Below are 13,275 nucleotides of genomic sequence, written 5' to 3' on the forward strand. Positions count from 1 at the left end.
GCGTGATGCATGGCGTCTGTGTCTTAAACCGCTGTATTTGGCCACGGAACCCCCATCTGAAAATGTGTTTTGTGCCAGGGACCCCCGTACAAGATTTGTGTTGTTAAAATGTTTATATTTTTCAAGATTAAAAAAAAGATCGCGGATCTACAAGCTTAACACACGGTACGTTGTGACGCGCTGTGAGCTTAAAACACGGTACGTTGTGACGCTTTGTGAGCTTAAAACACGGTACGTTGTGACGCGTTGTGAGCTTGTAGACCAGCTATTATCAAATAGCCGACATAGCCTATATGGGTTAAAGTGTTTAAACTGATTTTGATGCTAGATTACTTAATTTCGCTGGGGAGCCCCTGGCACCCCTCTCAAGGGGTAGGGGGGGTCCCGGACCACACATTGAGAAGCACTGTCTTTAAACATTACTGAGACGTAGTAGCGCTCATGGACTCTTGTGTGTGATGGAAGACACCCTAAGCGTGCGTCTGGGAGAAGTGCATTAGTTTTACGAGTATCTGTTTTCTCTTGAGGCGTTTTATCATAATGAGGGCTTCATTTTACAGCACACAGGGAGACGTTATATAGGTATTCTCAGGTTGACCCGTGGAGGTGGGGTTTTTTTTGGGTTGGTTCGTCATCTGCTTTGTGTGGGCCTCGTGGGAGGGCCTGCCCGCATGTCCCCTTCATGTGGCAAAGGCTGCGTCTCAGGTATATTCTGCTCTGTCCTAGTTCCTCTATTCTCACTGCTATAGCAGGGTAGCAGTGAGGTGTAAAGAAGGATAAGGACATGAAGGTAGATCTTTAGCTAAATTCAAGAGCAAAAGATCTAAGATTTGAGCACTCGTAAGATGTGATCTACACACACTTACATTTGCACTTGCATAGAATATTCACACACATGTAAGTTGACATTTGATTCAACAATTCCTGTTGTCAGGAAACACTACCCTGACCCTTCCTCTTAGCCTTGCCTACTTGTTGTCAATTATTTGTACGAGCTTGTTGTCAAATATTTGTTTTGTGCTCTTGTTTTATTGGATCTTGTTTATTTGATACACTTATTTGTTTTAGCTCTTGCTCATTTGATTTTCCTATTTGTCTCATCTGTTTAAGAAAGTAGGTAGCTGATATATTGCACTTTTTACCTCAGCGCTAGGTATGCTCTTAGTTGCTTGTTTTAGAAGAGAATGCACTTAAGACTTCTGGTGATTAGTAGATTTCTTGCCTACCTATGTTGAATGCACTTATTGTACATAATCCAGTGTTATTGGATGAAAGTGTCTGCTAAATGACTGTAATGTAATGTAATGTAATGTGCAACTGTCGATCTGCACGTCCAATTATGTGTGTGTGTGGATTACAGGTTCACATTTCAGTGAGTTTGAAGTGCTCAAATCAAATCCACAAGCTCTCGAATTTTGGAACACATCTACTATCATAATGTCCTTTCCTTCTTCATAAAACCCTTGTAGGAGTGAGGATAGAGCAGAGTAAGGACCTGAGACGCACCCAAAGAAGGGATGGCCCTAAACTCACCATTGCCCCCTGATGGATATGTTATGGAATAACAAAAGGTATATCTAGCGAATGTGTATGTATGGTTTCATCTACCTGTGAAAATTCAACAAAATCTGTCTTTGTGTCAAACAGTACTTCTCACTGAGAATTAGATTAGATTAGATGTCCTTTATTGTCCACAGGGGAAATTCCTTCTGGCTGGGGTCAGTACAGACAAGACAATAAATACAGTAAATAGATAAACACAACAGTTAAAAGTCACCACAGTAAAAAAAAAAAAAGAAACAGTAAAACAGGAGGTAACTATAATTCTAAAAGATATATAAAATGTTCTAAATGTTTAAGAGAAAAGCAATGCACTCTACACACTCTGGGAATGTGCATGTAAACATGCACGGCTACGCGTGCGTGTGTGTGTGTGCATGCATGGGGGTGTCAGCACAACAAGTCTAGTTCCTCCAGACGGGGGTTCTGGGGGGTTCCGTTTGTTAAAGGAGCACTTCACCCATTTTCAACCCTATCTTCGTATAATTGGTCCTCACAAAAGTTGGAACAATTTCCAACCTCTGAGTCTCAAACATGCCTACCAATGACATCATTGATGGGCGTTCCAATAAGTTAATAGAAACTACAGTCTTTCTCTTCCTGGATAAGTCTGAAATAGTGTTTGAAATGACCAAACCTGCCAATGAGAAAGAGACTATAGCTTCTATTAGCTTGGAATGCCCATCGATGATGTCACTGGTAGAATGGTTTCTGAACTGTCCACAGCCCTCCTCTGAGACACAGACCAAGTCAGTCAGAAATGGTGCCATCTTGTAATGCAGTGGTTTTCAATCCTTTTCATGTCAAGGTCCATTATTTATTCGGCATTTGAGCGACGGACCACCGTTTGATGAGATTTAGCCTCTCAGACCTAGACTTAGAATATTTTGTTGTCGTTGGATGAGATTTTGTCCACAATTCCATGCTGTAATGATGTTGGTACCATAGGAGAGATAACAGGCAAACGTTGCCCGTTAACCACTGGTGGTCCCCGGACCACTGGTTGAGAACCACTGTTATAATGAGCATTAGTGAGGGCCAATTTAGTCCTGTTGTAAACTATACATCTTTATACCTTTCAGAACAGTGGGGTTAAACGAGCATCGTTCCCGACTTGCGTGGTCCCCGAGGTATAGGCCATATACGGGCATAAACGGGACAAGGACAGACTGTATCTAACGTGTTCAATGTATAATGTTTGCGTGTCACAGTATCTACAATGGAAGTGTGAGACTGTTGATTTTCGAGGCCCGTCCTTGTGTGTGTGGGACGGGTAAACATCTGGTGGAACGCAGAGATTAGAGTGTTACAGTGTGTTTTAATCTCTTTCTCACACACTCTTTCCTTCACACTCGCTCTCAGTGGTGTAATGTAACTAAGTACATTTTTGAGGTATTTCTTAAACTTTCTTCAGTATTAAAAATGTTCAATACTTTTACTTCTATCCATGGTCCAAATATATATTAATTTGGGAGTCCTTGACATGAAAACCTTTGTGAACCACTGTTCTACGTTACACTCTGTGTATCTGTTACGCTTCCTCTGCTCTCCAGATGTTTATATCACCCTTTTCTGGTCTTCCTTTTTTGGGGTCTGCGGTGACCAGTTATGACTCATGCCTCCCTGTCACTGTCTGTCTGTCTGTCTGTCTGTCTGTCTGTCTGTCTGTCTGTCTCTCTCTCTCTCTCTGTCTCTTTGACTCTCTCTCTCTCTCTCTCAGCAGCATTCACATTCTCCGCTCTGTGTGTGTGTGTGTGTGTGTGTGTGTGTGTGTGTGTGTGTGTGTGTGTGTGTGTGTGTGTGTGTGTGTGTGTGTGTGTGTGTGTGTGTGTGTGTGTGTGTGTGTGTGTGTGTGTGTGTGTGTGTGTGTGCGTGCGTGCGTGCGTGTGCATGTGCGTGTGTGTGTGTGTGGACGCTGACAGGTCCTCCCAGCCCTCTTATCCCGGCAGTGTAGATGTTAGGCCAGGACTTATTGATCAGCCTATAAATTACCCATGCATCACCTCTCCTCTGCTCTTCTCATTGTACGTCTCTCTGCACAGCCTTCAGAGACCTTATCGTCGCTGTCGCCCCCAAACCTCGTATCTCCTCCATATTTTCACCTTCTTATGTTTTTTTTTTTTTTTTTAATGCTATTCCTTCACATTTGGAACCGCTTCCGAAACACGGTTTTATCACACTGTCAGAGCTGGTTATGTGGACTTCATGTCTGTTATACAATTACGATACCTGTGGTTCTCAAAACGGTTTAATTTCATTGGACCACCATAACTCTGAGAGTGTACAAATGAATGAGAGTGTACAAAGTTAGAGACCTGCAAGGGTCCATTTGGTACCCCCTGTTGGAATCGTTAAAGGGAATCCTTAAGGAATCTGACCGCTAAGAGGGAATCGTTAAAGGAGTAGTTCATCCCAAAAATTACTTATTTTCTATCAATTACACACCCCATGAAGCCTTGAGTTCATTGTGATTTTCTTTGTTTTTGACGCATTCCTGAGCCAATCATTTGATGACCAGAAAGAGTCTTTTACTGAGTCTCCTATTGACCGATGGCCCATCACCAAATTATTAGCTCAGGAATGCGACATTGCGTAATTTTTGGGGTGAACTACTCCTTTAAGGAACCAGAATCGTTAAAATCCTGTGAAGGCCCTACTTTGTCGTACAAGAGTTTCGTGCAAAAGTTGCGAAAATAGCACAAGCTCATCTACAAGCTCACAACGTGTTGCATCACTAATAGTTTTATGGAGAAAGTGAAAGTGGTTAAGTCTGTAGGTTTTATAAAATATTGAACCAATGAAAAAGTATTAACAAGGAGCTTGTGACAAAAACTAACTGCATTGGATCCGTTGCATCAATTTCAGGGACGCCATGAAGGCCAGTGACTTTGATTGGGGTGATTGGGCTGAGCATGGATCAGATTGTAAATACCATAATTGATTTATTTCACTGCAGATAAGTCTACATATTAAATTTAAAATCATCCTTAACCCTTAAATGCAATTAATTCTTTCAATGGACTAAAGTCTTGTTTTATTTGATGGCCTTCCTGCCATAGCATTTGACCTATGTGCAACATCAAAGGCCAAGTGGCCTTGCCCCTAAAATGATGAAATTCCAGGACTGGAACACAGGTTCTTTTTTTTTCTCTCCATTTCCTGAAAAGTGTACATATACGCTTTTGGACATACGAGGTTTCCACCCCGACGGCCACGTTATCGGAGAAAAGGAGAGCGGGGTCAGATGGGGGTGTGTGGAGGCAGGAAGGAGAGAGAGAGAGAGAGAGAGTCTCCAGCAAATTGTTAATTAAATACAAATCAATCCTGTACCATTTATCAGACTCTCTGTGTGTAGCTCACCTTCAGGAGGGGGGTCGGGAAATGCTGTGGCGGGGTGGGAAGGAAGGAGGGGGCAAATCGATAAGGTGGATAGGGGGGAGGGCTCAGGTCTTAATTCGCCAATCAAACTATATCATGGCCATTATGCAGAGACGGCTCAACATTAGGGTGAACAGAATGGGGTTGACTTTTTTCTTCTTCTTTTTTTTTTCTTTTTTGTTTTCTTATCCTTTAAGCAGTGGTTCTCATAGTGGGGTCAGGGGACCCCCAGGGGTCCTTCAGGGGGTTTCAGGGGGTCCCGAGCAAAATAGATTAATATAGCGTCAAAATCACTTTAACCACTTTAACCTTATTTTATACGTTGTCTATTTTCTAAAATGTTGATATTATTTTTTCAAGACAAATCATCTGTTATATTATGGGGGCCCCTGGCATAAACCCTTTTCAGATGGGGGTCCGTGGACAAATACATATCAATTTGGGGGTCCTTGACATGAAAATGTTTGAGAGCCATTACCTACATGCCATGTGGATTAGAGCATTTTCTCAGTCACTCTCAAAGAACCTGCAAGATGACATAGTTGTATCACAGAGAGCAGGTTGACCTTGGTGATATCTTCATTCAGCAGGCTTTCGTGTGGTAATGTTAGAGCTACAATAAAACGGTTAAATGTGAAATAACAATAAGTATTACTGTACCACTGGTTCTCAACCTGGGGTTAAACCCTATACTTGGTTGACCGGAGTACCAGTACTATACCAGTGACTGATCCTTTTTCACTCTACATATATCTTCGCTGAAAATAGATCTGCTATTTTTCGCCACAATACTGATGCCGGTGTTTAAGTGGTTAAGGAACTCCTAGGGGGCGTATAGAGGGGTGTTCCAGGAGGTCCCATCTGAGTTATTGATTGATAGTTAGAAATGACATCAGTCATCTATGATGTCAGTCATCTATAACGTATCTATGAGGTATGACTCCAAATTTGGGCAAAGGTTTCAGCCCGATCAGAGAACCTTTGACTTCAAATTTCAAAGTACACCATTTCAAAAAGTATATAAAACACATGTGAAACACAGACAGACCAGACCCTCTTATAGATGAATAGACTGATGCAGAGCCACAGCATAAGATATTTCAAAAATAGCTTTTGCATCGTAAAATGTTGACATTTCTTTCTATAATGTCCAAAATAGGGATGCAACGGTGAAAGTGGTTCATTTATATCCAGGTACATACTGTATTTTATGGAGTAAATGCGGTATACTGCAGCTGTGTGGTGAGGACAGTATTTGATGGCTTGTACTGTCGCCATTATATTTGTTCTCATGTACTAAGGGAAAATTTAGAGAGCTGTCCAGCGCTAAAGTGCAAAAATGCGTCATGCAAATTTATTTGCAAAAAGGGGTGATATGTGGCTGATTAGATCAGGTGCATAGAATACGGTGGTTAGGAATGATGACACTGACAAGAAGATTTATAGCAAATATTTCCGCTTAAATTGCTTCTATTTCATGTTAATGAGCAACATAAAAATTGTAATGATTAAACCTTTACCACAGTAAAGGTTGAAGCCTTTTTGGGTGTACTTGCTTGCATGCTTTATGTACGTGACTCTTTCTTTAGTTGCAATTTTATGTGTGATTATGTTGTGCGCGTGAGTACGCCGCTTTTTTATATATTTTTTTTATTAATTACAGAAGTTCAATTTATGGTCATAATTGACCCCTTGGTTCATCTAAGTGAATGGTGATGTTAATTATTTCAGTAGAGGCTGACCAAACACACTGATCTCCAAGTCCATAAATCCACTCCGACCGGGAATAACAAGGGATCTGACCCTCCAACTGTAAATCTGGAGGAGACTATTAAAGTTGGCGAAAGGAGGAAAGAAAACGACTTCTGATACGAGTTCCAGCACATTTCCATTGACTGACTTGTCGTACGTAGTAGGTCATTGATGTCGTTAAACGACCCGGTTTGGTTCGGCCGTGTCCGAGCAGAGGAGATGTCTTCCATCCTGACCCTTATAGAGCTGTGATTCTCAAACTACATGCATTTCAAGGACCCCCACTTTGATATTCATTGATTAGGCAACGGACCCCCATTATATAGGATTTGTATCTCTGGGACCTCAATCTGAGCAAAGATGATGCTTATTATGTTATGTGCAGCGGTGTAAAGTAACTAAGTACATTTACTCAAGTACTGTATTTAAGTACTGTACTTAAGTACAATTTTGAGGTATTTTTTACTTTACTGGAGTATTTCCAGTTTGAAGTACTTTTACTTCTACTCCACTACATCTCAGAGGTAAATATTGTACTTTTACTCCACTACAATTATTTGAAAACTTTAGTTACTTGTTACTTTTTAGACTTTGATTATTATCGCAAAACACACTAACCACTTCAGCCCTATATATATTTCGGCCATTTGAAAATAGCAGATCTACAAGATCTGCAAGATCTGATTCTGACCCTCTCTGAGTTACATACCTGTAAGTTCCTAACTACAGTATATCGGTCATTTAGCTGACGGACCCCCTGGAACCCTCTCAAGTACCCCTGGGGGCCCCCGGACCCCACATTGAGAACCACTGCCCTACAGCCTTTTCCCCATTGTTCTACTTCCTTATACTACTGAAGGAAAACAACTTTGCTCTTAGCGATTAATCTATCGATTACTTTTTGGATTAATCAAATAATCTTTATTGAAAATGTATTCATTTATCTTTGTATTGTTCGGAAGTTTTATTCAGACAGAGGTCAAACTTTCACCGCAAATAAAGGAATCGTTTATGAATGAGGCGTCATCAACATTATGAATAGAATTGATGAGAAATACTCGCCAACGATTTTCGTATCGTTCATTCGTCACCCTCGCAGTGTGTAAAGGCACGACAGTGTCGTGCCCCCAAAATAGCAGCTCTACAAGCCCACAATGCGTCGCGTTTTCGGCAAACAACACCGTTATACAACAAAGTATAAATCATGCTTGACCTGAGGTCGATTCTACGAATGCCTTCTAAATCAGTAGTTCTCAAACGCTTTTGTGCCAGAAACCCCCAGAATAGAATATTTGTGTTTAAAAAAAAATTGTTTTTTCTAAAATGTAAAAAAATAGCAGATGTACAAGCTCGCAGCGCGGCTCAAAGTGACGCACTGTGAGCTTGTATATCTGCTATTTTTTTTATAGCTAAGGCAAAAATCGAAAACGACTTCCCGGGTTCTAACAGGTTAAAATGTTTCCTTTCATTGGATTAAAACTATAAACACTGCACTGATCGCCTGAAAGATGTACCTATTTCTCGTAAATGGGTCGCGTTGGCAAGAGACGAGGACTTTATCTGCCAAAAAACACATATCAGCGTTTATGATTATCTGATAAAGTTTGATTATAAAGGCCTGCATTTGGTCAGCAGCATGAGACAAAGTTTAATCCATTAAATCCGGGAATGCGTCTGTGTCATTTTAGATTTGAGCTATAACCATTATTTTATACTTGGCTATTCAAAAATAGCAGATATACCACGCTACGAGCTTGTAGATCTTCTTTTTTTTTCTTTTTTCTTTTTTTTGCAAATCTTTGATTATATGTATTCTTGCCTGAACTATTTCTGGCGGCGTTTGCCCACTGCCAGAGATTTTTCATTGAAAAAAAAAAGTACTCAGGAGCCGAGATACAGATAAGTTAACAAGGAAGTGGATGGGAGTATAGATCTTCGAAAAATCATATCTCCTTGGTCTTTGGGTCAAATTTGAAAAAAAAAAAAATTACGTTTTTTACGTTCTTGGCAGAATTGGACTGGTAATTGGAAATAATTACGTTTTTTACGTTCTAGGCAGGGAATGAGTTAAAGTGAACATTTCTGACTCAAATCTTGGCTTCTGGGGGGTCCCGGAACAAATTATTTTGAGATGGGGGTCCGCGGCCAAGTAATTTTTTTTTTTTTGCGCGGCACTCATGCGAGCTTGTAGATCTGCTATTTTTGAATAGCCCAAAGAGATCTTAAAATGACACAGATGCGTTCCCGGGCTTAATGGATTAAAGTGGAATAACTTTGAGACACAGTTGAATCAACCTGTGGGCTGGGGACCACTGGTGGGCCACGGGGGGGTAGAGCAAGTGTGCCCCCAAATAATTGGCCACCATGGCCAATTATCCAATTGTAACTCAATTATTACCACCCTTTTCTGTGCTTCTTCTGTGACCTTTTGACCCCAGCGCAACAGGCCGTTTTATAACCTCGAAACCACTGTCAAACAGTTAGCAGCTCTTACGTCCACTTGCTAACATCAAAAAGACAAATAAATAGAGGTCTAATACTTTATATTTGCTGTCATTGGCTTTCTTGTGTGTCTATCCTTTTGAATTCATTTAAAACTGCTCAATCAATCAATACTCTTGTGACAGAGTCAGATGACCCGAAATGTCTTTGATGACAAATATATTATATATTTTTTGTGTGAAATTAAAGAATTAAGCAATTTGAGGGTGTTCTGTGTTACTGTCCTGCTCACTGATGGATCTGTATAACAATTCATGTTCATAAATTGTACCAGTAGAACAAAGACCACAACATAAAAGACAAATTAACACGCTCTTCCAGGTGTATGACAGCAAGGCTGAGGAATTGTGAGCTTGATTTATGATGTCTATGTAAACAAACAAATAATTATGTATCTCTCGTCTTCGTTGCCTCTCAGAAAGGCAGTCAGTATATCTAATACATAGTATATCGGCTTTAGGGTTAGGGTTAAAAATAGTAAAAAACATCTAAAAATCTAAATGCCATTTACAAAATCACCATCCTAAAATGTTGATGCCCTCACAGGTTATAGTAATTCAAACGTGTGTGTGTGTGTGTGTGTGTGTGTGTGTGTGTGTGTGTGTGTGTGTGTGTGTGTGTGTGTGTGTGTGTGTGTGTGTGTGTGTGTGTGTGTGTGTGTGTGTGTGTGTGTGTGTGTGAGATCTGAGATGTTCCACACTGCTGAACCCTCTTCTGATGGTGTTGTTACTGCTTCTCAGCCGTAATCTCTCCAGTTGAACCTTGTCCGGCTCCTAATCGGAGGGCCCAATCTGTCCTGCAGATGGTTCTTTTCTCCAAAAACACCACAAAACCATTGATCTCGTCTCGATCTCTATCTTTTCTTCTCCACTCTCATCCTTTACTCCCCATGTGTTAGTCTCGCTTTTCTTGAGGGTGAGGGTAGGTCTGGGTAATATGACTTAAAGTCATTATCACGATTATTTCAAACTTTTGCCTTGATTATGAATGATTATTGTTTAGATCAGGGGTTCTCAACCTTTTCAGGCCGCGACCCCCCAAAATAATCATATTTTTTTTAACTGGGGACCCCCCAAAATAATCATATTTGAGTTGAAGCATTACATTTAGTTTGACTCGGTTCCACAGATAAATATTGTGAAAATCTACAATTAAGCTCACGACGCCTCACAACGCGAGGCGTTGATCTAGAAGCTTGTAGATCTGCTATTGTCGATGACACATGAACCAGTTTAAAAAAAAAGAATGCATCAGAAACGCATCAATCTGCAGCTATATTACAGTCATTTGCATTTTCTATTTTTACCCATGCAGTTTGCTCAATAGACTGCTCAAAAAGTCAAAGTGTATCAAGAAGTAGTAGTCACATTAGCAAACTGTAAAATCCTCAGTGTTCATTTATCCAATTGTAACTCTGAGAGTGTGCAAATGGAACCAAATCCATGTGTGCAGTACATTCTCAGAGTTAAATTAAGGCTCAAGATTTGACTGTCTATAGTCCTACATTACCAGCATCACCAAAACACAACATAAAAACAAAATTTAAAAGCAACACATTTAGTATATGCGGTAATGTGTTGCTTTGAATGTTTGTTTTTATGTTGTTGCCACTTTTGTACTTCTATTTTGGACACGACCCCCCTCGAAAATTAGATCTTGTAGTCTATCTCAACGGTGTTTACATGGATAAATACAAGTCTAACAAAAAGAAAACGTGTTGGTCCATTGTCGAAACTTCCAACAACCTGGCCTCGCTATTAGCATTTCTAAATGGAAAAACACTGCTAAATCAGCCATTTCCCCAGAGGACTTTTAGCATTTCACCCACTCTGCCCCCAATAGCCCCGGTAATAGCCCACAATTGATGGTCCACTCTGATGGGACGCTTGCTCTAAACGGCGTGCCAAGAGGGGGCTCTGTACAAAGAAAAAAAGAAAAAAGGAAAAAGAATGAAGGATGCGTGGGCAGCAAGTAATAATCCCGGACGGGTTTCTATGGTAACAAGGAGAATGAGAGTGAGGTAAAGGATGGGTGCAAGGAAAGAGTCGGGAAGCTGGTGTGGTGTGGTGGTGCAATGATCAGGTGCCGTCAGAATGCCAAGAGAATGGGACCTTTTAAACCACTAAAACCGGGAATGCATGTTTGTGTATCATTTTTTGATTCCTTTGGCTATTCAAAAATAGCAGATATACAAGCTCAAATCGCTCGAATGAACTTGTAGGTCTGCTATTCTTTTTTAATCGTGAACATTTGTGCAAATCTTTCAATATAAACTTTTTAAAGCGAAGATTTTTTACTCTGTTACAACTTCTGGGGGGTCCCTGAAACTACATATTTTGAGATGGGGGTCCACGGCCAAATACATATACGTTTTGAGAAATTATAGCAACATACTTTTTTTTTTTAACTGTTAGCATTTCGAATACATTTGTAGAATCCCCAGAAGCAAAGATTTAGAGTTACAAATGTTTGCTTTAAAAAATATATATATATATTCAAAGAGAAAGACCCACGATTTTCCACGATTTTTCCAAAAAATAGCAGATCCACAAGCTCATGAGCTTGTATATCTGCTATTTTTTTAATAGCCCAAAGAAATCTAAAAATGACACAGATGCGTTCCCGGTTTGAATGAGTTAAAGCCTAAAGTTTATGCTTCGTCCCGCGACGGTGTCGCGCGTCGGAAAGAAAGCCGACCTACAAGCTTGTAGGTCGGCTTTTTTCCTCCCGTTGCGCGACACTGTCGTGCGATGAAGTATGAATTGGGCATTAAGATCTGGGGGGGGGTTGCATGTGCTGGAAATGGATTGCCAGGCTTGATTCACTGCAGAGAGAGAAACCTAGAATAGAGAGGGTGTGTGTGGGGTGTGGAGGGGGGAGGGTGTGGGGGGGGGGGGTGGAGGGGTAGAGGGGGTGGGGGGGGCTAGTAGAGATGAGAGTTGCAGCACCATTTTTCACAGCAGACAAAAACATTTGCCGGGATATCAATTTGGAGCGGCGAAGCAGTCTTCCCCTCCTGCCCCGTCATCCATCATCTTTTCGCACAAAATCACCACTCGGTTATACCCCCACCCCACTACACCACCCACCCACCCACACACCGCCGAACCCCCCTCTCCCTCGAAACCACACAGACAGACACACACGCACACACCCATGCACATATAAGCACGCGTGCATGTAGGCACACGTAAACGTACACACACACACACACCCATGCGCATAAGCACGCACACACGCACACGCACACACACACACACACACACACACACACACACACACACACACACACACCTCATTACACATTACATATCGCACATCCAGTGTGTTCCACATGTGCACATAGAAGCTCCACTACAATATGTGCATACACAAAGAGAGAGAGAGACAGATGAGAGAGAGAGAAAGAGAGAGGAGAGAAAAAAGGAGAAAGCGAGAAAGAAAAAGAGGAAAGAGAGAAAGAGAGAAAGAGAGAAAGAGAGAAAGAGAGAAAGAGAGAAAGAGAGAAATAGCGAGAGAGAGAGAGAGAGAGAGAGAGACTATGCAAACCCATTAGCCGTCATTTCAGAACAGCAAAGTGTTGGTGTTGTGCAGGAGAGAGGGAGGGAAATCAGGGGGAAAAAAAAGAACACGGCACCTTTATGCGTTCCGGGGGTTAAGAGGGCGGGGCCACGGCGGCGGCGGCGGTGGCCCCCCCCAGTCTTCTCCCATTAGCAGCGGTCGGGGAGGCCCCACCCTCCGGCTGCCCTCTTATTGGCACCTTCGCCTGCACCCCATCACTCATCTCCCAGCCATCATCCATCACACCATCTGGATCAATAGGAGGCCACACATTCATCAGCCCCCGGGTGCTGATGGGAAAGAGAGGAGGAGGGGTGGAAGGAAGGCGGGGGGGGGGGGGGGGGGGTGGGGGGGGTCAGTATGGGGGAGAGAGGGAGAAGAAAAACAGGGGGAGGACATTTGAATAACCCATTAAGACCTGAGAAGATTCTAGAAATGTCTCCTAAATCCTAACAATTTTTTGAAAGAAAAACCCAAATTTTTTGGTATACAAGCTTTTTTGATATACAAGCTCATAGCGCG

Source organism: Gymnoscopelus braueri, assembly GCF_963280865.1.
Source record: "Gymnoscopelus braueri genome assembly, chromosome: 22".
In the NCBI taxonomy this organism is placed as follows: Eukaryota; Metazoa; Chordata; class Actinopteri; order Myctophiformes; family Myctophidae; genus Gymnoscopelus; species Gymnoscopelus braueri.